This window comes from Urocitellus parryii, chromosome 1 (assembly GCF_045843805.1).
Source record: "Urocitellus parryii isolate mUroPar1 chromosome 1, mUroPar1.hap1, whole genome shotgun sequence".
Lineage (NCBI taxonomy): Eukaryota > Metazoa > Chordata > Mammalia > Rodentia > Sciuridae > Urocitellus > Urocitellus parryii.
In genome coordinates this window covers 168,845,453-168,871,605 of record NC_135531.1, presented here as the reverse complement: position 1 = coordinate 168,871,605, position 26,153 = coordinate 168,845,453, and the positions used below count along the sequence as shown (strand labels likewise).

The window sequence follows — 26,153 nt, the reverse complement described above, 5'->3', positions numbered from 1 at the left end:
ACTCTGCTGGTAGTATTCTCAATTGAGTTTTTAAGTTGGTTTATTGTTTCCTGCATTTCTAGAATTTCTATTTGTTTGTTTTTTATTACCTCTATCTCCCTGTGAAATTGATCTTTTACTTCCTGGATTTGTTTGTCAATGTGATCTTTCATTGTCTGATTTTGCTGTCTCATGTCTTCCTTGAGACTCCAGATCATCTGAAGCATATATATCCTGAACTCTTTATCTGATATTCCATCTGTTGCAGCTATTACCTCTTCTAAAGTTGAGTTGACCTGCATTGCTTGTGGTCCTTTCTTTCCTTGTCTTTTCATACTGCTCGCGTTTCTTTCTGCTTGGTGCAACTGTAGTGTTTTTGAAATTTAACCCCTATTTATTTATGTTGCTCTTGTATAGTTGAAAAGTCTCCCTTGCAGGTGCGGGCGGCGGCTGTGCCCCTACTCCAATTGGTGTGACGTGTCTACCACGCTGGCATCTCTCTGGGCCTGTTCCGGGAGTGGAAGGCCGCTCTGCTCTGTCCCTATTCCAATTGGGGTGTTGTGACTACCATGCTGGCAGGTCGCTGGGCCTGTTCCGGGCGTGGGCGGTGGGCTTAGCTGGCGGGATTCCACCTAATGGGAGTCGCTAACCTCCCTGCTTGCTAATTAATGGCTTCTCTGAGGCGCCACACCTTCTGTAGCTGCGGGGCAGGCCACGCGAATCAGTTGGCCTGGATCTCCGGGGTCCTGCTGCTGGCTGTTTTGATGTTGCAAGCTGTTGGAGAGTGGTGGTGTATCCTTCAGCTTTCCCGGATGGTGGCCACTGACTGCCTCGGTGGAGTGTCCGCTGTGGGGGATGGGACTGTACCGCTTCCTTCCCCTTCTGAGATCCTGTGCTCGGCCCAAGGGTCCGTGTGGGCTTGGCTGGCGGGGTTCCACCTAATGGCAGTCCCTAACCTCCCTGCTTGCTAATTAATGGCTTCACTGAGGCGCCACGCCTTCTGTAGCCGCAGGGCAGGCCGCGCGAATCAGTTGGCCTGGATCGCCCGGGTCCTGCTGCAGGCTGTTGGGATCCCTGGCACTCTATCACTTTGATTTTTTCTGCTTGCCCCTCCCCCAGCGCTGGCTAGCCAGGTTTCATTTTGGCTGTTACTGGGAGGAGGGGTTGGAGGTCAGGTGTCTCTAGTTTCCCCCTAGTCTTTATGGAGGCTCAGCTTGATACTCCCTCTCCTGGCAAGCCTAGGAGAGATTTTATGCGAATTCCCGCTGTCTGGGGGGTGAGCTGAATGACACCAACCTGTTTTGATGTTGCACTCTGAAGGAGAGAGGCGGTGTATCCTTCAGCTTTACTGGAGGGTGGCCGCTGACTGCCTCGGTGGAGTGTCCGCTGTGGGGGATGGGACTGTACCACTTCCTTCCCCTTCTGAGATCCCGTGCTCGGCCCAAGGGTCCGTGTGGGCTTGGCTGGCGGGATTCCACCTAATGGCAGTCCCTAACCTCCCTGCTTGCTAATTAATGGCTTCACTGAGGCGCCACACCTTCTGTAGCTGCAGGGCAGGCCGCTCGAATCAGTTGGCCTGGATCTCCCTGGTCCTGCTGCAGTTGGGATCCCTGGCACTCTATCACTTTGATTTTTTCTGCTTGCCCCTCCCCCAGCGCTGGCTAGCCAGGTTTCCTTTTGGCTGCTACTGGGAGGAGGGGTTGGAGGTCAGGTGTCTCTAGTTTCCCCCTAGTCTTTATGGAGGCTCAGCTTGATACTCCCTCTCCCGGCAAGCCTAGGAGAGATTTTATGCGAATTCCCGCTGTCTGGGGGGTGAGCTGAATGACACCAACCTGTTTTGATGTTGAACTCTGAAGGAGAGTGGCTGTGTATCCTTCAGCTTTACAGGATGGTGGCCGCTGACTGCCTCGGTGGAGTGTCCGCTGTGGGGGATGGGACTGTAACGCTTCCTTCCCCTTCTGAGATCCCTTGCTCGGCCCAAGGGTCCGTGTGGTCTTGGCTGGCGGGGTTCCACCTAATGGCAGTCCCTAACCTCCCTGCTTGCTAATTAATGGCTTCACTGAGGCGCCACGCCTTCTGTAGCCGCAGGGCAGGCCGCATGAATCAGTTGGCCTGGATCTCCCTGGTCCTGCTGCAGTTGGGATCCCTGGCACTCTATCACTTTTTCCTTTTTTTTTTTTTTATAACCAGGAATTGAACCAGGGTGCTCAACCACTGAGATGCATCCCAGCCATTTATTTATCTATTTATTTATTTATGAATGAGTCAGGATCTCACTGAATTGCTGAAGACTGGCTTTGAACCTGTGATCCTCCTGCCTCAGTATCCTGAGATACTGGTATTACAAGCATGAGCCCCTGAACCTGGCAGTTCTTACATTCTTTAAGTTATAATTTTCTTTTACTCTCATAGATCCATCTTCTTAAATTAACTTTTGAACTCTTGGGAATTTATATTTTTATAAGCTCAGAAGTTTACATCTAATTTTTCTTCTGTGGGTATCTATTTATTGAAACCCTTTCACCATATAAATAAACAGGTTTTACTTTAATTTCAGTGAAAATTATGAAACATCATTTTATTGAGTGCTAGCTAAATGTATCCTTGGTTTTATTTAGGTTTCTCCTAGTGATGGGACAGAGAACAAGCTATTGCATACATATCACAAGAAGAAGTATGAGGTCTCTATGAAGAGACTGGGAATGGACACAGTAAAATATCAGAACCAGGAAAAGAAGTGCTTTGAGAATACTGAAATTTTAAGAGAAAAGAATACCAGCCTTCCATGGACACAAAAATTGAATGAGGAAACACTTATGGAAATATTTCAGGACAATGAACAGATGGGCATTTGGAAAGTTGAGAATACATCGCAAAATTTCACACCTGAGAGTGAAAAAAAAAGCACATAAAGACCAGAAACAGATAGTTCACAGGAAAAAAAAGAATATTGATGTATCTAACCTAAACGGTAGTAGTGAGATTCCTTCCCAACAGGTTCCAAAGTCTGAAGTAAAAACAAGTGACATAGAAAACGAGCTGCATCAGACAAGTGTAATGACTTTGGCTACCGATCAAGTAAACAGACACCTAAAACAAAGACAGTACCAACTGAAGGAGATGGAACACAAGTATCAAAATGAAGAAAGAAAAAGGAATGAACATCTCAGAAAGCAGGAAGCTTCTAAAGAGAAGGTATCTAAACTACAAAGAGAAACTACATTGCATGAAGACCAATTGCATGACTATCAGAACAAAGGTGAAAATAAAATAGATGGAATTATCAATGTCCAAACCCAATTTTATGATGTTATAAAAAAACTTCAAGCTCGGAATGACAGATATCGTCTCATGCTGGAAAACAAATATTTGGAATTAATCAATGAAACTAATCATTTAAAAGAACAACTGGATCAATGTGGAAAGGAGAAAGAAGAAGAAGTAAGTATCAAGCAAGATATCTTTATAAAGAGACTTCAAAGGAATACTCAAAGTGATATCTGCTTATGGTAAATGTTGAATCTTGATGAGTATAAAAATGTAGATATTATGAATGTGTTTCTGTATCAACACAGAACTACAACCTGTTGTCCAGCCAAAATAACTTAGACCTCATTTGCAGCACAACCAATCTGTGTTTGAAGTGCTGAGTATTCCAATTTCCCTGCTCTGATTCTTACACACTGTGTACATATTTTAAAATAACTATAGGTACTCATGTGTCAACTAAACACAAAAGACTTAGTTAAAATGTATTTTAATATTTAAAAAGGAGGAAATTTTTAAAACTTGGGCCTGACCCTTAAACTTAAGAAATTGTTTCTTATAAAGATTTAAGATGGAAGGGAAACTGATGTGATACAGCAATTTGTATACGGGGTAAGAGCGGGAGTTCATAATCCACGTGAATCAACCGTGTAATATGATGTATTAAGAACTATGTAATGTTATGAACGTCCAATAAAAAAAAAATAATTAAAAAAAAAAAAGATTTAAGAGATTGAGTTAAGATTTTTTTGTAGGTTTATATGCTGGCATTAGTAATATGGTCTCAATAATGCTGAAACAATATGTAATTTTGGTGCTATTAATTCAACCCAAAGTTTGCACATGCTAAACACATGTTCTACCAATGAGCTACATCCCATTACTGAATAACAATTTTAATGTCTTCTTTTTGCTATACTTGAAGATCACAATGAAACACATAATGGAAATGCTCATACCTAGTTTCAAATAAATTAGTTACTTTTACAGTTCATTCCAGATTTTACAGTTGAACTGAAATGTAGATGCTGTATTTTGTAATAGACTTTCTTCAGTATATTTTTGTATATTTCTAGTTGGTAAATTTATTTTTAGTCATTTAAGTTTATCATAAATCTGAAAATAACTGTCCTGATATATTTTTTTTGTTTTCTTTCATGTCTTGTCCACCTCTTTAAAAGCATCTATTTATCATTATCATAAATTGGGACTAATGTGATGAATTGAAGCAAAACCACAGTTGATTTCATCTGTAATTTGATGCATATATTCATGAAAACTTGCTAATAGTTTTCTTCATTTCATGGCCTAATTCCTATTATATAGTGACAAAGATAATTTTAGCAATCTAATATTCATTAATTTGGCACTGAACCCCCATGTCCAGACTAATGAGGGTGACAGGATTTATGTAAATCAGGAGTGGTGTGAAGACCAGTGAGAAATCTAGGAGATGTGGACAGGCAGTGAGGTGGAGACCAGATTACCTAGCATCTCCTTTATTCTTTGTGAAAGTATATTGGAATTATTTTAGCAAAGCTTTAAAGATGTGAGGATGTGGAGTATTAACTTGAGTCTCTAATAAGAGAGGGATAATAACCTCTGTAGAATTCACCACTACCAGTGAGACCTGTGTAACCATTTTTGATTGAGATTTCAGTAGTTTGTTAAACATTGCAACTTTATCAAGGGCAGTATGTAGAGATACAGGGCTCACCCTGTTGTGTAAGGAATGTGATAGTGACTAAGCAGGAGTACACAATCTTCTATTTTCTTAAGGGAATTCAGAAATAAACAGCAGCTTACTGTTGTATGTAGTGATATTTTTTTCAGAGTAAACATCATTATATAATAATAATAATAATAATAATAGTAATAATAACAATAACAATAATAATAATAATTTTTTTTTTGCATTTCATTATTTATTTAGATGTTTAAGCTCTCGCACTAAGTTTTTACAAGCTGGTGAACACTGACAAATTATTTCTCCCACAGAACTATAACCACACATTCCCAGACAGTATAAATATATGGTTGAACTAACATTAATACACATCACCATTTTATCAATTACATAATAAAACAAAATTATGAAGTATCCAAATATTAAGTTACACAGCTCAAAAGGCATATAAAATATTAGATGTCTGCTCAATTCATCAGCAGAAACCCACTTTTTTTCTTTTTTTGCAAGAGGTTGGGAATAAAAGAAAAAAAAATCACACTTCAAACAAAAAGTTGGTAAACAACTTCTGATAATTATGAAAAAAAAATTACAAGAATTTCAGAAACTTTATGATTAAGAATTGTTTTACCTACAATAACAGAGCATCTCTACCTTTTAAAAACTATTTACTAAATTAAAGAGCATATATTCTACAGGTTCTACACGAGACAAAGGCAACATTTTACTAAAAATATTTAATAGCCCCCTCCCATTCTTTTTTTCACGCCCTCCCTGTTAAGTTGCACCTCAGAGTGCAAACATTAAATTAACTGTAAGGCTTTTTTTTTTTTTTTTTTGTCTGGAGACTTAAAGACATGTGCTTCTGTAAAAACTTAGGTTTTCAAAATGGAGGTTTCCCATAACAGCAAAAAAATAAGACTTATAGAAAGATATTAAATAAAAATAATTGCTGTAAGACTTGGTAAAAGGAAAAAAACAAACAAACAAAAACAAAAAACCCCAATAGGTAAAAGCAAACCTGATGTATACTGGTATGAATGTGGGAGATGTAAACATAAAAAGAGCAGGCAAATAATCTTATAGGGCCTACAATGTTTGAAATGACTGAAGGAATAAATCACATAAGGTCTAGAGTGTTCTTAGTTCCTGGAATTTTGGTTTTGTATGATACTAAAAATATACAAGTATTGTGCTGGGTATTTTGGCACCTAATCTTTCTAAATTTCTTATGTAAGATTCTGGCATGGAAATAGATTTAAAGGCATTAACTCAATACCGCATGATTTCAGGAAAGGTCAACTGGTACAAATGATAAGCACATTTTAAATTGTGAACAGCAAGAATCTTTTGCTAAGTGTCCAAACAGGTTGATCATAACCCAAACATAGAGGTTGAAATTCTGTCAAGCTTGTGGCCTGGTAAAACTGCTTTCCAATACTCCTATGGAAGCTTCATCAGACTTATTCATCAGACTTATTGGCTAATATGTACGACAAATTAGGTCCCGTCTTAAGTTCCACTTCCAAGGCAATAGCATCAGGCGCCCGAGTTCTATTGAATGCAACAGTTGTTTCTATGACCATTGGAGTCTTTGAAGCGCCAGCCGCATTTTAGGACGATACTTCTCCAAATACAAAAGTTGCTTGCTGTTAAAGGCTCCATGCCGCTTTTGTCTTATGAATTGTACTGCATCTTCATATTTCATTCCGCCTTCAATCAATGCCAGAGCAACAAGCACTGGAGCTCTCCCAAGGCCTGCAACACAATGAACAGCAATACAACAACCAGGTTCTTCACAAAACTTAATTTTTACAAGACTTAACCAGTCATCAACAATTTGGTTGGACGGTGGCGCACCATCATCAAAAGGCTAATCAAGAACATGGATGCCTTCTTTCTCCACAAGAGTAGTGTCATAGGTTGCTTCACATACTCTTACTATTGTGGTAACACCATACTTCTTAAGTTCCTCTATAAATTTGTTTAAGGTTTCATTGGTTGGATTGTGTGTAATAAGAAATCTCATGTTCTTGTATGTGACTTCCACAGGAGCTGGGCGGTTCATTCGAGCCATGTTAATTTAATTAAAAAACACTCAATAGGGTTATGAAAGAATTTAAAAAATTGAATTCAGAAATGATGCAAAGTAACTGAAGTCTACTTCAATATACTCCACTTGATATTCTCAGTGCTTTGAGTATGAAGTTGGGAGTAATGGGAAATGAAATGAACCTCCTAACAAGAAGCAGCAATTCTTCAATCCAGTAATACTGAGGCAATAGAAAGGAAGTGCACTGAGGTTTACCCCATCCAGGTCAGAACTCTTGTAAAATGCTCGGTGGATTTTCAATTCAATACGTCTGTGTCCAGGTTAACCACTCTTATGGGGGCTTCTTGGTGGAGTAGTAATGAATTTCTACAGTTCACTTGTCTGCATAGAGGTCGTGCTGTGCCTGGCAGTAATCTCCACTGCCCTTCAGAAACTCCATAAATGTGTGACCAAAAACACCACAGAACTGAGGAATATGTTTACTCATTGAAGATTGTGGCCTAATCATACAGCCGGTCCCGAGGCGGCGGCGATACAAGCGGCGGCGGTGGCGGCGGCTGCAGGGCAGGGGGTGGCGGTGGTCGTCGCGGGGCGGCGGCGGCGGCGGGCGCACCAGACTACCATGTAGTCAATAATAAATTTTTAAAGTGAGCTGAGTAACAAAATCATTAACAGAAATATCAGGTAGTTGTGAGACATCTTGAAAAACAGCCAGCTGGTACCCTGAAACTACAACGTGTATCAGAGGCTTTTCTAGAAGATTTAGCACATTTTCACATAAATTTAAAATATAAAGACAGGATTTAATGAAGAAACTAAGACAAATGACAAGTCAAGTATGTAGAAAATTGAACATGTCATCTGTAAATCAACACCTGCTTAAGTAATAAAAGTTATTCTGGGATACTAATTTCAATGAACAGCTTTCTTTATATTTTCATTATAATTGATTTTATTATATTTGGGGATCTTTATACTGCACTTATTTCTTACACTTAAAAAATTGCTTTTAGGATTTTCTCTTACAAAATCAGCACCTTTCATTAAAATATCTAGTCTGAGGAAAGCTGAGACTTTTTTCTATAAACCAGCAGCTTTTCATGCTGTCTCTACTTCCATGGTACAACAAGGAAAACTAAATAGAGGTACTATTTAATGGAATGTTTCAGGAAAATTTGTTATTTTTACTTCATTTTTGTGCATCTATTCAAAATCTGCAAGTAATTACTAAATTGACTTTTAAAATGTGTACAAATTTTTTATGCTTTTCTCAAAATACAGATATGTTTAGGTTTTAGTTTAATTATTGAAAAACTTAGGCTATTTCTTTATTTTTTCATTTATTTAGATACATTATGAAGCATATAAATATTTGTATTATGTCTGGACTCTTATCCAAACTAGACAATGAAAACTGTTAGCTAAGTTTTTTTTTTTTCAGTACATCTCTTAAAAGGCATTTTTATGATATATGTAATGCACCTGACATCGAATTCACCCACATAACATGTAAAATACAGTGTCGCTTAGTGCATTAACAGAGTTATGTAACCATTTACACAGTCAATTTTAGAACATTTTCATGTTCTTGAAAAGAAACCTGGAACTTCTTAGCTGTCAGTTTTCTAATCCCTACACATCCAAAGTCCTAGAAAACTACCAATATATTATTTTAGTAATTTACAAATGTAAACCATAGTACTTTTTATTTATTTATTTATTTTTTAACTTTAGGCAAGACTCTATTTTATTTTTATGTGATTTTTAAATTTGTTTTAATTAGTTACGCATGACAATACAATGACCTTAACATTATAATGCATTTGAATCACATGGGTAAAATATCTCATTTTTCTGAGTATACAGGTTGCAGAATCACATTGGTCATGCATTCACATATATACACATGGTAATAATAATGTCCGTTTTATTCTACTATCCTTCCTATCTCCCCAGCCTCCCCCTCCCTTCCCATCACTTCTCTCTACCTAATCTAAGGTAACACTATTATTTTTTTTCTCACATCTTCATACATGTATTTTGTATAACAATGAAGGTCTCCTTCCACCATCCATGCAATTCCCTTTCTCCCTCCTTTTTCCTCCCACCCCTCTTCCCTGTGTAGAGGTAATCTTCTTCCCATGCTCTTCCTCTCTTCCCCATTTTGAGTCACCCCCCCCTTATATCAGAGAAGACACTCGGCATTTGTTTTTCTTGGGATTGGTTAACTCCACTTAGCATAATCTGCTCTAATGCCATTCATTTCCCTGCAAATGCCATGGTCTCATTATTTTTAGTGCTGAGTAATATTCCATTGATTATATATGCCACATGTTTTTATTCATTCATCCATTGAAGGGCATCTAGGTTGGCTCCACAGTCTAGCTATTATTAATTGTGCTGCGATAAACATTGATGTGGCTATGTCCCTGTTCGTACGCTGTTTCTTTATTGTTCTTTTTAGATATATATGACAGTAGACTGTATTTGAATATTTACATCATATATTATAACTTCACATTTTTATATTTGTACATAATGTGGAGTTACACTGGTCATGTATTCACATGTGAATATAGGAAAGTTGTTTCAGATTTATTCTACTGTCTTTTCTGTTTCCATTTTCATTCCCATTCCTTTTGTCTTATTTCAATGAATTTCTATTCTTTTTTCCCACATTCCTTACTGTGTGTTAGCATTCACTTATGAAAGAGAACTTCCAGCTTTTGGATTTGGAGGATTGGCTTATTTCACTTAGGATGATAATCTCCAGTTCCATCCATTTACTGGAAAATGCCATAATTTCATTATTTCTCACAGTTTGTTAATATTCCATCCTGTGTACATGACACATTTTTTAAATCTGTTCGTCTATTGAAGGTTTCATAGCTTGAATATTGTGATTTAAGCCACTTAAGACATTGTTGTGGCTGTGTCACTGTAGTATGATGATTTTAAGGATTTTGTGTGTAAATCAAGGAGTGGGATAAGTGGGTCAAATGGCAGTTACATTCCAAGGTATCTGAGGACTCTCCATACTGCTTTCCAGAGTGATTGCACCAATTTGCAGTCCCATCAACAATGTGTAAGTGAACATTTTCTCCACACTGCCACCAACATCTATCATTATTTTATTCTTTTCAGTTGCCATTCTGACCTGAGTGAGATGGAATCTCAGTGTGGCATTTGCATTTCTCTAATTGAATTTTTTCATATATTTTCTGACCATTTGCATATGTTCTTCTGGGAAGTGCCTTTTCAGTTCCTTTGTCCATTTATTGATTGGATTATTGGTTGGTGTTCTTTTGGTGTTAAAAAATTTGAATTATTTGTACATCCTGGTGATTAATGTTCTATCTGAGGTGCACATGGCAAAGATTTTTTTCATATTTTGAAGGTTCTGTGTTCATAATTCGTGATGGTTTCCTTTGCTGTGAAAAAGTTTTTAGTTTGATACCAACGAATTTATTGATCGTTTAAAAAAAAAAAAAAAAAAAAAAAAAAAAACAGTTGTACATAGACCACAATATCGTTATTTTTATGTGGTGGTGAGGATCAAACACAATGCCTCATACATGGAAGGCAAGAACTCTACCACTGAGCTACAGCCCCAGCCCCAGCCCCATATTGATGCTTTTAAAAAATATTTTTATTTGTAGATGGACACATTATCTTTATTTATTCATGTGTGGTGCTGAGGATCAAACCAAGAGCTGCACACATGCTAAGCAAGCACTCTACCACTGAACTACCAGCCACCATTTGCTGATTCTTGATATTAACTTTTTCTTTTTGGAAATCTTGTTTGGAAGTTGGCTTATAGTTCTAACTCTAAAATTACTCTGTAATGGATATTTAATACAAGTGAATTTATACAACAGTACCTCTTTTGTTTTTTACCAGTTTCATTGACTTAGAATACTTTTTTCAGGGATCCTCTGTATTGTAGCAAGCATTACTATTTTATTTCTTTCTGTTGTCTAATAGAATTTTGTTTTATGACCATGTCACTTAGCCAGTTATCAGTTGCTCAACCATAAAATGCTTCCACCTCTTGACAACTCCAGTACTACATGACTAGGGGCATCTATTTACAAGTTAATATTTGGACATGTTTTTTTACCCTGCCTCTTTGTGGTCTTCATGAATTGTGCCAATTGTGCCATATCTCTGTCTTATTCATGCTGTACTTTCTGACTTGTCTGTTTTTATTCACTTGATCATGTTTATTCAGAGATCACATAAAATGAATTTTTTTTAATGCACGTTCTCTGACTTTTCTGTCACCAACAGTGTTTGAATGGTGATTATCTTGTTGAGATATAAATTCTCCCAAGGTGAGAGTAATATCTGATATCCACAAATATTCTAGAATGAATGGAAAATATTAATGCCTAATAGTTGTTTTAACAAAATTACTATTTGATATCAATCAATATTTTTTGTTAGTAGATTGGCCTGTTAAGACTTTTATTCTAACTATATTTCAGTGACAAAATTTAAAATTAAATTCACTTAATCCAATAGTAAATTCAGTATTGGAAAAATCATCTTTATATATTTTTCCTCAACATTTATTATGTAGCCAGAATTGGGATTTATAGATGTGTAATCCTTACCAACTGAAAAGCTAATATACCTTACTATAGAAACTTAATCTACTCTTCATAATGCTGGTATAGATTATGTTTTGTTGCAATTGAATTTATGTAAAATTTGTTGTTTGAGTTTGTGTCAAGTATTTTCAATATTTTATTTTCATATTGTGTTTTTTCATACTTCTTTTATTCATGCAGATGGATGATCACACTACAAAGATAAAAAATGCATCTTCAAAGCATTTACATTTGAGAACAAACTATGAATGTTTTATGCAGAACTTGTTTTTTATAAAAAAGTATACAAGATACATTTGAAAAAATAGAAAGGAATCAAAAGAAGTTGGAAGAAAATGTCGTAAACTTTCCAAGGCACACTCAGAGCACTCGAGTAGAACGAGGCCAAGGAGTATGGTGGGAATGTGACATTGAACATCGAGCAAGATGGGATTTAGAGGAGAAGCAAAAACAAGTATTTCTGATTTTACAGGCTATCTTACTTATCTGCAATTTGCTTTAATTCATTTCATTGTAAATTGTATTTTGGATATACGTATCATAGGTGTATTCTATATATCTTGAGGAAAGATTTCTAAGAGAAGGAAGACATTTGATGACACTTCAAATACCACAATTTATATCATCGTTTCAGCTAATTTGATCTGAGTAATAATTTTCATCAGATAACTGTTGGATATTTGATAATAGTGGGCATAAGTAAGACTATGAGGAGTAAACAATATGATGGAGAAATATAATTTTCATTTGTTAAGTTAAAATTTTCAACTTTCATATTTTGAATTGATTCTATTATTCTTTAATTTATCAGATGATCTGAGTGCTAACGTGAGAATGATTCATTACTTTGAGCACAGATCAATGGTAGATAGCCTAGCCTGTGCAACACCCTGGGTTCCATTTGCAGTAGAAAGGAGGAGGAGGAGGGCAGGGAATGAGGGGGGAAGGGGGCGAGGAAGAACTCAATTATTATTGGTTCAGATTTAATGTAATTGATACTGATGACAGAAGATTACAGTCTAATATTTTTTCTTCACTTTTAAAATTGCTGTCTGAATTTTTGACTCAGAACTAAATAAAATAACTACATAATAATTATTTGGGTTTTAATTATTTTTAAAATATATTCTTTTTATGTTCTTTAGACACAAGAAGCAGCTCCGGAAATTACAGAGCAGTTCAGAAAGACTAATTTTACTTCAATAAGAAGTCAGATGGAACTCAGAATTAGACATCTATAATCTGAACTGAAAATTCTAAGAAATGCAACTGAGAGAATATAGGCACTTCCATATAGAACAATCCAGATTCCACAAGTATGTCAAAACCTAGACTGAAAGAGAGCAACTTAGTCTCCTTAATTTGTGTCTACTGCATAACTTTTAGACAGGTTGATGAGATTGGTAGCATGCAAAAGCAAACTAGATCCTATAATTTGTGGAAGTAATGTTAGGAAATGAATGTACTCTTGAAATATTAGTCTAGGAAGTTTACCTTTCACTCACCTTTGCATTTTACATCTGAAGGTAAACTATTAAGCTTTCTTCCCTTAGTGTTCTCCTATATGTAATCTGGTCTATTAGACTTTTAGTAAAGTATTTTTGAAGTTTTGTGATTCACATAGTTATAGTGTGACAAAACTGCTTCTACATGGAAACATGAACAAGTTTCACAATTTTTGAAAGATTATAACTGAAACCTTAAGTGTCCAGTGTTGTTATAATTACACTCTGGGCACATTCTGACACCTGACATATTAACTGATTTTTATTTTAGTTTTTAAATATTATCCTTACATGGTATCTAGAGACAAAATATTCTATATAGTTTTTCCTCTCTACATTGTCATACTTGTGATGATGGGAAGTATTACCTGCAAAATGGTTAAAAATATTCTGATGATAAGTGTTGGGGCCTGTGAATGACAGAATGAATGGGCAGTCTCCTGAAGCCCTGGTAACAAATTCATGGGCCAACTTTCTAGGCAGCAGCTTTAATCTATCTTGATCACCCACTCACCTATCTTGTTCTGAACCAGTGGCTGTTGCTCTGAATTGTCTCATTGTCAAATGCTTAATTTATCTAGGTAATAGGTAGAATATACATATGATGGTAATAAATGCTTGACAATATCTTCAAGGAACATTCTTTAAGTCCTTAAACTGGTTCACTAAATATGAATCTTTCTAGCTTTACTAAAATTTTCTAGTTGCATGTGTTTAAGGAAACCATGATGATTTAATATACTTCAACATAGTAAAATGGCTTTGGTAGTCAAATAAACTAAGGTATACATCATCTGCTATATTTATCTTTAAAATATCCATATTTCTAATGGCATCCTCAAGAATCTTCCAAGGAGAGTCTTTCAAGAAGGCAGCGTTGTTACCTGCAAAGTCATACATCGCTGATTTCTGTCACTCTTCCACCAACATTGCTTTAATTGGAAGTTTGAAGCCCCCTAGAAATATGTACACTTCTTTAGAGAAATTACAAACCCATAATTGCATACACTGTCTCTGTTCTGATTCTTTTAGTGTTGTGCCCACATATGAAGAATTTCTACCTACTCTCTTTAAAATATTTTTAGTTATATATTTTCTTTATTTTATGTGGTGCTGAGGATTGAACCCAGTGCCTCACATGTGTAGGCAAGTACTCTACCACTGAGCAACTATCCCTCCACTTACTCTTATGGAACATTTAAATTATTCTTTTATTTGATGAAAATTTTGAAAGTGCATTTAGATATAAATAATATTGAGGTTAATTTTGAAATAATTAAACAAGCATGAAATATAATGTGCTCTAATTCAGTGACCAGTACTTCCACTTTATCTCCCCTTCTTCCTCCCTGTGTTCTCTTTCTTCTGCTCTACTTATCTTATACTTATTTGTAGTTTTTAAGTTTCTTTTTGAATTATGCATTATGAATATACATGAAGGTGAAATTCACTGTGATATTTTCATATGGATTCACAAAAAAATTTCATTAGATTCATTTCACTTTTTTACACTGAGTGCTGTCCCCAACTCCCTGGCTTGGGTTGGGTTAGGGTTAGGGTTAGAGTTGCATTGTATAACAGGAGCCCTTCAGTACACCCAGTGATTTCCTTCATACTAAGACTTCATTTGAGCGAGTCAAATACTAGTCCTAAAATGATGAGCTATATTTTTAAGAGCTAATAAGAAAAACAAAATGTCCAGCTATTTTGAACCCATTTGAAGATATTTCTATAATATTTGACAATTTTTTTTATCAGGGGTATTATTACAATAATGAAATATCTGCTTGAAAATGAGCAAATAAAGGATACCATCTTGCTTTCATTGCACCTTGGTTTAGAGCTTCCATGGTTTTATTTATTTATTTTTTGGGGGGTTGTTTGTTTCTTTGCACCAGGGATTGTACTCAGGGACACTTGACCACTGAGCCACATCCCCAAACCTATTCATGTTTTATTTAGAGACAGGGTCTCAGTGAGTTACTTAGGCCTCACAGTTGCTGAAACAAGCTTTGAACTCAAGACTGTCCTATCTCAGCCTCTTAAGCCACTGTGATTACAGGCATGTGCCATCACACCCTGCTTCAATGGTGTTTTGATGAACTTCTTAACACATAGTAAAACCATGCATATCTATGTTAAATGTGGCCTCAACCTTATTCTTTTATTTGGCATTTTGACCTAAAAAAAATCACAGGAGAACAAATCTAAGCTTTATAAAACAATGCCGAAGTTAAATAGCTATGACAGAAAGAAATAATTTTAACATATAAATTACAATTTAATTTAATAGCTGATATATGTTTTTTTTTCAGTTTCTTAGCTTACATGAATATCTTTCTGAAAAAATGAGAGAATCGGGTTTGAAGTGCTTCAGAGTCATGAAATTGGATGAGTATTTACAAAATGAGAATGAAAGTTAGTTGTTATGCAGGATGTAAGTATAAGTTGTTCTTATTAGTTCTTACCAGAAAAAAATGAGATAATTTACCATTTACAAAACAATGATAAATTGTGTATGAATGTAGACACAATGCAAAGGGCATTTGGGAGGCAACGCTTTTTCCAATGTATTTCTGGAGAAAGTGATGTTTCTTTTTTACTTATGCATAAGCTAGGTTATTTAAAACTTAATGTAATAGTTCTATATTTCCTTGTGGAACATTAGTTTGCCATATCATGCTAACCTGAATAGAAGAGTGTTTTTTAAACTCTTTCATCACGTTTCAAAGATATGTCTCCGTAATCCCTGCAGAATGCCTTCAAAGGTGAAGGGAGAAGGAGAGGAGAAAACTACTATAGAGGAAGAGTGATCAAATTATTTTATGTGCATCTTTGAATATGTGATAATCAATTTCTCTATTATATATAGTCAAATGCACCAGTAAAAATTTTTGTTTAAAATAATTTTCTTTAAAAATAGAACATAAAGACAGGAATGGGAATTCTGTCAGTCAAAATCATTTTTTTTCACATCATATGTGTAAAGGCATTAGACACCACCTTATTGTTATCACTACAACATACTTACTATGTTCAGTAATATATTTTAGACCCTATCTGGGGAATTAGTAAGAAAAGAGTTTTATACAAAGAACACTCTACATGGTGATATTTATATAAGAGTTGGAAGTATTTACCACATAACTCATCAAGCGCACATCTCTAATGAGCCAAATGTTTAAAAACTGCTGGTCATAACTTCTGAAATCAATTACAATTAAAGAGCTATATATTTTTTTCCAATTCTGAATATCAACAAATTAAAGACCTTAAGTGTGAAACTGCTTTTTTCCCACTTCTGCCCCACTATGAAACTGTCAGCCTATACACTGACATTCTTTTGTGGGAAAAAATGGCATCACCCATTTTCTGTGGTTTATGGCCAAAATCCCAGGCTGACTTAGTAACAGTCACACATTTAAAATACCCTGTAATGACTCTGTCATTATTTTACATTTGCCTCAATAAAAGTATGAAATTTCTTAGACAAAAATTAAAATATCCAAACAACTGGATTTTTGTCAGGTTACTCAGGCTATCTCATCTCACCTGCTTTATGGCACTTTGCTCTAGATTCTAGTGACACTGGACCACTTTGATTCCACAAGTGTTCTTTCTCATCTCGGTGTCTGCATGCACCTCTTCCCTTTCTCTCACAATTTCTCCTTTTACTTCAGGTGTTAACTCATGTATCACTTCCATTGAAGGACCTCAAACACTGACACAAATTTGGGACAGAAGTCCCTTCTAAGTGTTCCAGTAGTAACCTGTTTTATTCTTGTCCTAATGCCAATGACTCTGTATGGAAATTGCCTGATTGTCTGCTTTTGAAGCTATTGTATATGACTGTTGAGAGGTGCCAATTATCATCTCCATGTTGTCATCCCAGTTCTTGCCAGAATACCCTAGCATATGGTTGTCAAATTTATGCATAAGGGGTGGAAAACACAAAGCTCTGATACTCAGTCATAATGACAACTGTGTATGAAAATATGGGTGTACTGCATTCCATAGTGATTTTGTATTGAGGACATATCTTATTTTCTTCTTATAAACAATGAAAAGTTCTAAACTTCTTCACTGATTTATACTTATAAAATGTTTGAGAAAAAATATAATTCTTTTTCTCTTGCTGCAGGATTTGAATCCTGACCATGGGAGCTTCTGCCTTAAGAATTACTAATAACACAAGATTTACATTTGGAAACAACATAAAAATATACAGAGATTTTAAGAAAAAAAATATGAAAGCTAATATTGTGTTTTTCAGGTTTTTCAGACTGTTAATATAATATTTACATTATTTATGAAATGTATGATGTAAATACTTTATTGAAATGGATGTGTGTAACATATATAATGAAATTATCAAAATATGAAAATTGTTTATATCTGTAAGAAATTTTGAAGTGCAAGTGCAAACCAATTTTTATTAGATGTGTTTTCAGACTATCTAAATGTTAGCATTTAAGCTCAATTCAGCAACCAAGTCAACACTAATTTGGTAGATCTAAATATCACATTAATGATGGATTATTTATATTATATCACTGAATATGGGTCCATTGAATTAGGCAACATTATTTTTACATGCTGGTTAATATATTCAATAATGGATTAATGTATTGCAATTATTATACTGCCATCTTTAAATTTATATTTCAGGCACTGACTTATTAATTTTTCTAATAAGAATATTTGCTTAGTGTTTTATCTTTATTTTTTTCCTTTTCTCTTTGTTTATACAATCTGGGGAAATAATAGTAAATTTATAGGTTCTAATATAAAGTACTTTTGTCTGCTGAAGCATTTTAAATTGAATTGCTTACATATGCTATCATTTATGATATTTTGAGTATTTTGTACAAGTCAGAACATGCTAGATAACTACAATTCAACATTCATTTATTATGAGTATATTTTTCAAATATTAACAGGTAGCAGCATAGTTGTTAATTGTATCAGTTTCATTATGAAGGTTATATTGTTATCTAGCATGTTCTGTCTTGTATAAAATACTAAACCTATCATGAAAGATGGCATATGTTAACAACTCATTTTAAAATGCTTCAGTGGGAAAAAGTACTTTGCATTAGTACCTGCAACTTCGCTAATATTTTCCAAGATTGTATAAAGAAAAAAAGCAAAAAAAAAAAAAAAAAAAAAAAAAAGAAAGAAACACACATTAAGCAAATGCTGTTTCTCAAATCAACACTTATACATTCAATCATAATGTCTTGGATCACTTAATCCTCAGATTATTTTCATGTTTTTCTAGTAGCCTAATATTGTTCCTTATTAAAAAAAATATTTCCTTCAGAGACATGAAATGAACTTAATTGTTTTATTTTATAGATGCCTTCTGAATTAAATATTCCTTAGTCTTTTCTTAACCTTCATGACCTTGAATTTTTCAGAGGGAAAGCTTGTAGAATGTGCTTAAAATGGATTGGAGCTAGATTACATGTTTTTGGCAAGAGTACCACAGAAATCAATTCTATGATTTTCACTTTGAATCACATCGTATGACCTATAATATCCTCATTACTGCTGATGTTAATATTGGTGATTAATGTGGTATTTACAGGATTTTACTTTGTAATTATTATTGGTGTGAAGATAGTTTGAGACTATAAATATTAATATAAATATAAATGTGTATCATCCACCACTAAATTTGTTCATTTATTATACCTATAGAGATTCATGGTTTATTTTATTGTGTTTGCTGTTACTTGTTAATATTTTAAAAATTTATTTTTCTTTCAGAAATGTTCTATTTTGATAATCTCAGATTTATAGAAGATTTAAGACAGCAGTGAAAGGAATTCATAAGAAACATTCCCTAAATGTTATTCTTCATTTCTAGATAAGTCTATGTACATAACAGTTTTTATCTCTGAAACATTTGCAAGATGCACACAATGTCTTTTTATTTGTAAATAAAAATATCTCACATTATCTAAAAATGAGAAATTATCTCTGTAACTATGGTGCAATGATCAAAATAAGTAAACTATATTGTGAATATCTACTCTACAAATCTTATTCAAAATTTGACAGTTATTTTAACAATTGTCTTTGAACCAAAATAAATCCAATTTTGGGAAATTTTAATATCAATTATTCACTGTGTCCAGTGGTCTTGTTTTTTCTGTTTTTTTTTTTTTTTTTTTTTTTTTTTTTTTTTTTTTTTTTTTTTAATCTGGGATGGTTCCTTTAGCATTTCTGGGCTATTCATGATATCTTTGATTTTGATTTTTGAATGGTGTATTTCAGTAGTAGTTCTATAGATTTTTCTTCAGTTTATAATTAGATTTTAATTTTCATAACCAGTGGATAAATGCTCAAATATTTGACTCTCAAGTTAACCTGAATGCTGCTGGTAGATTGCACATAGGGATCCCTGTTCCATCAATATGTCAATATATTTGGTGATATTAAAATTAATACCAAGGGAATTTGCAAATATTTCTTTAGAGGAGCACATCATGAAGACTTTAGGCTTTGTGGACGAGAAGTTCTCTGTGGTCATAGCCTAAAATCTGCAAATATAATAATTGAATGCCTGGTGGCATTCCAATAAAACTATATTTTCAGCATAAGGGGGTGAGGCTCAGTGGTAGAGTACATGTATAGCACATATGAAGCCTGAGGACAAATCTCAGTGTGGCAAAAGAAAACAACAACAGAAACACTTTATTTGCCAAAACAAGCTACATTCTGGATTTAGTTTTGATTTGTTGATCCAATGTTCCTCTTATGCTGTGAAACTTGAGTGGTGACCTGCATGTATGTTTTTTCTTTTGTATGCACAACACACTTCATATGCACCACATCATTCTTCTACAGACTTTCTGTACAATTCAGTTTATGAAATAAGAATATTTTCTGAATTTGCCCTCAGGTTTTGTTATTGAGTTCACCATTTCAATATTAATATCACTTTGCATATCTGCCCTTGAAACTTATTCTGTTACCTTTTTAAAAATATTAATTGTTGATAGACCTTTATTTTATTTATTTATTTATATGTGGTGCTGAGTATCAAAAACAATGCCTCATCCATGCTGGAAAAATTCTCTTACACTGAAAAACAACCCAAGCCCTGAGTTATCATTAAGAATGAGAAAATTAATACTCAGTTTATTTAATAAATCAGGAAGAAATTTTCATAGTGACTGTAGATTAAATTTTTATGAATTTATTTTTTAGCATTTTTGGTGTTACATATGTCATTTTTAAATGTTCAAAGTTTTACATATGATCATTATGTAAAGATTGAAAAATACAGTTAAAGAGGAACAAATATTATTCTCCATTATTCCACTTAGATACAATGTCTTTCAAAAGGAGGGTCTGCAAACACTAAATTAAATCAGTTTTTATTTTTTTATTTTATTGATTGATTGATTGATGATATTCCAATCTAACCCAGAATATGCTCTACCCTAAGCCATATCCCAAGTCTTCCATTCATTTGTGAATCTCACTCTTGTGTTTCTCTCTTCCTGCATAACTCCAAGAATTACTTTTTCCAAAGTTACCATTGAATTTTACTTTTAACACATCTACACTTAATTTCATGCACTTAATTTTACAATTACTCATTCATCAATGGAACATTTCCACTTCTAATAACAAGGACTCCCAAGTGGATGAAGGGAGTTTAGACTCCACCAAAACAGCTATACAAATGATTTCTCTTTCCCACAACCACACATAAATGTATATAAACAGCCTCAATATCCAGCTAAATAGTTTTAGTAAAACTAATAAGAACTGGAGATAGAGGGCAAAACCAAGAATAACCTCACTAAATGGTAAAGGAAAACTTTTGCCTTTCTCACAGATCAGCTTTTCCCCCAAGCTGACACACCAGTATGATCAGGAGAAACTGCCGAATTCTCAATTTTCCCCTTTTGGTGTCAGAGAAAGGAGAACATAGCTCCAATATTCTGGATTTTTAGGGAACTGTTTTCTGTCTACTCTGACACAGAACTGGTGCCATATTTTGATAATTAGTCACTGCTTAGAGCCATTACCAAGTAGGAATGACGCATCGTAATCCTTGCCAGTGTACCCCATGTTAAATGGACTGGCTTGGAAATTTGCTGAGACCTTGCTTGTGTGTTTGAGAAAGTTGACCCTGCTCAATCACCAGGGTGGATCCAGGATTAGGGTGTATTCCTGCAGGAAGTATCCCAGTCCTTGGGTTTAGGGCGTGACAATAGGAGTTTTAGGGAAGTTGGAGGTTGAAGATTATTCCTGCTCTGAGTAGGGCATGCCTGCTGCCTGAGTTCCCACTGAGTTCTAGTGGAGAGAAAGTATTTAGCACGTGAATTGTGCGGGGGATAGGGATTGCCCCTGAACATGTGTGGAGGCTGGTGTGAGATCCGGAATAAAGAATTGCTGTTTGAACCTACAAAGCTGTGTGGTGGCTCGTGATTCTGTGCCAAGCCGAGACATTGGCCTTTGGCATTTGGTGGCCCATACGGGGAACATGTGAAACTTGGAGGTGAGTAAATTGCTCGCCCCTGAGGGAAGGCGAGAGAATGGGTGACCATTTCAAAAAACAATGTGTTCTTGTTTTGATTTATTTCGTTTTTGTTTCAAGTTGCCTGTCCCTAGAAATTTCACACGCAAAATGGGAAAAATGGTTGGCTTAAGATTTGAAGTTTGTTAGCCCCGAGAAAGAGAAAATTGATACAGCGAATTTTTATTCAGTTTTTGTTTCATTCAGTTGTGGTTTTGTTTTGTGTTATCTTATTGGGTTGCATTATCTTTATAGAAGATTAGAAATTAGTAAAATAGAAACTGAAAAGGTGTTAAGTAAATTGTTAGAGATTCAGACCATGGAGAAAGACATTTTAGATCAAGGGAAAGAGAAGGTCTCTCGAGCTAGTCAGAGAGAGGAAAAAAAATTAAAGGAAAGGGGCTTATTAGGAAAAAGGCCACAACAAAAGGCTGTTACTAACTCCGTTTTATTTCCAGAGGGCGTAATTCAACCAACAGCCCCGCCGATGGAGACAGCTGGGTGGCCCTCAAACCCCGTAGTTGATAAGTGGGATCCTGAGACAGGACCTCAAAGATTAGCATGCCCTGTATTTGAACAGGTAGGAGGGCAGCAAATTCACCGTGCTTTAGAATTTAAAACAGTGAAGCAGTTAAAGGAGACTGTAACAACATATGCTACTCAAGCCCCCTTCACGGTAAGCATGGTGGAGTCCATTACTAACTTGGACATGACGCCAGCAGATTGGGCTAGCGTGTGTAAATCTGTGCTAAATTGAGGACAATATTTATTATGGAAGGTTGCCAATGAGGAATTTTGCATGGAGACAGCTAGGCGAAATGCAGCAGCCGGTTACCCTCAAAGAAATCTAGAGATGTTGTTAGGAAAGGGACCTTATGAGGGTCAGAGGCAACAAATTGAATATGATCCTGTTATATGCTCAGATTGCTGCAGACGCAGTTAGGGCATGGAAGACTTTACAAGTACATGGAGATTTACAAGGTCAGCTATCTAAGGTAATACAGAGACCTAATGAACCTTATGCTGACTTTGTAGATAGGCTTATTTAAACGGCCGCCAAAATTTTTGGTGACACAGAACAAGCAATGCCATTAATAAAACAACTGACTTATGACCAAGCAAATCGTTGCTGCAGAGAGGTTATTAGACCATGGAGACCTGAAAATTTAAACACATGTATTAAATTATGTAGAGATGTTAATGAACAAGGGCAAGTTTTGGCAGCTGCAGTACAACAGGCTTTAGATGCCAGGCCAGAAACATGCTATAATTGTGAACAAACAGGACATTTTAAAAGGAGTTGCCCCATAAGAGGAGGTTTTAAAAAAACTAGAAATCAAAGGAATAGAATACCGGATATTTGCCCACGATGCCGTAGAGGGAGACATTGGGCTAATGAATGCCATTCTCAAACCACCATAGAAGGTACTCCCTTATCAAAAAATGGACAAGGATCAGGTATTTACCCATGATATCGTGGAGAAATGCATCAGGCTTCATTGCCAAAAAAATGGACTGGGGGGCCCAATGCTCCAAGGCCCACAACCACAAATATACGGGGCAGTGGAGGAACCCAGCAACACCATCAGGGTGGTGCCCAGGACACATTGTCCATTAAATCCCTCATCAGACAAACCCGAGGGAGCGCAGGGTTGGACATCTGCGCCTCTGCCAGAGCAGTATTAACTCCAGAGATGGGAGTTCAAATCATTCCTACAGGAATAAAAGGAAATCTTCCCCCAAGGAACAGTAGGCTTATTATTGGGACTTAGTTCATCTACATTAAAAGGACTTATGATAAGTCCTGGGGTAATTGATCCCGATTATGTAGGTGAAATAAAAATTATACCTAGTTCTCCAGGAGGTATATCAGTAATTTCACCTGGAGATAGAATAACACAGTTGTTAATAATACCCAGCCTACATAATAAGTTCTCTAGTCTTAATGTAGAAAGAGGTTCCAGGGGATTAGGCTCCACAGGTGTAGATTGGGCTATGTTGTCTTTAAATTTAGATTCTCGCCCAATGCTAAAACTAAATATTCAGGGTCATGAGTTTAATGGCCTGCTGGACACAGGTGCTGACCTTAGCATCATATCTCTTCAAGAATGGCCAAAACATTTGCCATTACAACAAGCCACTCAAATGCTTCGAGGCCTAGGAGTGGCGACTAATCCCCATAGAAGTGCTATGGTATTAGATTGGAAGGATCCTGAAGGATGTGAAGGAACTATACAGCCATATGTTTTGGATCATCTTCCTATTAATTTATGGGGACAAGATGTCCTAGATCAACTAGGTTTGATGTTAACAAATAACATCAATCCTAATGTGCCCACTACTAGGGCTAGACAAGGTATCAGGAAAGAAAAAAGATTAGGAAAACAAGAACAAGGTATAGCAGCACCAATTCCAATAGATCAAGGAACAAACAGACATGGGTTGTATTTTCAGAAAGGGCCACTGAGACAATTAAAATTACTTAGAAATCAGAAAGACCAGTGTGGGTTCCTCAGTGGCCCCTGACTAAAGAAAAGATACAAGTAGCCCATGATCTGGTCAAACAACAATTAGCGGAAGGACATTTACAACCTTCCGTATCTCCCCATAATACTCCCATTTTTGTCATCAAAAAGAAATCGGGTAAATGGAGATTATTACAAGATTTAAGAGCAATTAATAATGAGATGGTTATTATGGGACCTGCCCAATCAGGGATTCCTCAATTGTCTGCTTTACCAAAAACGTGGCATGTTTTAGCTATAGACATTAAAGATTGCTTTTTTTCTATTCCAATTCATTTCGAGGATAGTCCACATTTTGCATTTACTATCCCTGCATTAAATCATGAAGGTCCTGATGAGAGATATGAATGGAAAGTACTCCCTCAAGGAATGGCTAACAGTCCGACTATGTGTCAAATATATGTTAATAAAGCAATCCAGCCACTTAGAAATCAAAATCCTGAACTAAAAATATTTCACTATATGGATGATGTATTATTAGCACATAAAGATAAAAACACATTGCTGGAATGTTATGCCACACTTACAAACTTGTTAAAAAATTATAATCTAGAGATAGGAATAGATAAGGTATAATTAAATTTTCCAATTAATTATTTAAGAGTTCTATTATCCTCAACCATGGTCCGTCCACCTAAAATTCAAATGCGAGTAGATCAACTCAGATAACTTAATGACTTTCAAAAGTTGTTGGGAGATATAAATTGGATAAGGCCTTATCTAGGCATACCAACAGGAGAGTTGGGACCTTTATTTGATATTCTAAAAGGTCCATCAGATCCAAATTCACCCCGAATGTTAACTCCTAAAGCTAGAAAGGCATTAAAAATTATTGAAACATATATGTAAAATATGCATTTAGATAGAATTGATATGTTTGCCTTTATTATTTATTGTATTACCAACAAGAAATATTCCTACAGGAGTATTTTGGCAGGAAGGTCCATTATTGTGGATACATTTATCTTACTCTCCTAACACTATTCTTACTAGGTATCCTGAGGTTGTAGGACAATTAATACTCAAAGGAATAAAAGCAGCAAAGGGAGTGTTTGGAATTTCTCCCAATAAAATTATTACTCCATATACTATGGAGCAAATTGATGAGTTAGCTAATGAGATAAATACATGGGCAATAATCATGTGTAAATCAAATGTTTCATTTGATAATCATTTACCATCTAATCCTTTGTTGTCTTTTTGGTCTAAGCAACCTGTAGTTTTTCCTAAAATGACAAGAAAAACACCTATCGTGAATGCTCCAAATATATTCACTGATGGGTCTAATAATGGTACAGCTGCAGTAGTTACCCCTGATCAAACTTTTACATTTTTAATTCCCAAACAATCAGCTCAGAAGGTAGAGCTTAATGCAGTTTTACAAGCTTTTGTGATGTTCAAAGATTCTGTATTTAATTTATTTTCTGATAGTCAGTATATAGTTAATGCTATAATATCCCTTGAAGATGCTGGTAGGATTTCCCCTTCCTCTACTGTTTTCTCTTTGTTTCCCACTATACAAAGTCTAATCTGGGATAGAAAAGATCCATTCTTTATAGGACATAACAGGGCACATACAGGATTGCCTGGAGCCCTTAGTTTGGGCAATGATTTAGCAGATAAAATTACACATGATATACATATTTTTTCTACTGTAGAAGAAGCTACAAATTTTCATAAAAGGTTTCATGTTAATGCTATACTTTACAAAAGTGTTTTAAAATAACTAAGGAACAAGCCAGGCATATAATAAAACAACGTCAAAATCCTGTGACCTTTTTACCACAAGTTAATCTTGGAGTCAATCCTAGAGGACTGATACCTAACCATATTTGGCAGATGGACGTCACACACTTGCCAGAATTTGGAAAATTAAAATATTTACACATGTTACAGTTGATACTTCTTCCGGATTTTTGATGGGCTCCCTTCATGCCAGAGAAAAAACTAAAGATGTTATAGCTCATTGCTTACAAAATTTT

The 26,153-nt window shown here is 35.4% G+C and overlaps 1 pseudogene; it reads right to left on the bottom strand.

Moving 5' to 3' along the window:
• Positions 1-6,419: 6,419 nt before the first annotated feature.
• Positions 6,420-7,012, bottom strand: LOC144254673 (protein tyrosine phosphatase type IVA 1 pseudogene; annotated as a pseudogene).
• Positions 7,013-26,153: the final 19,141 nt, after the last annotated feature.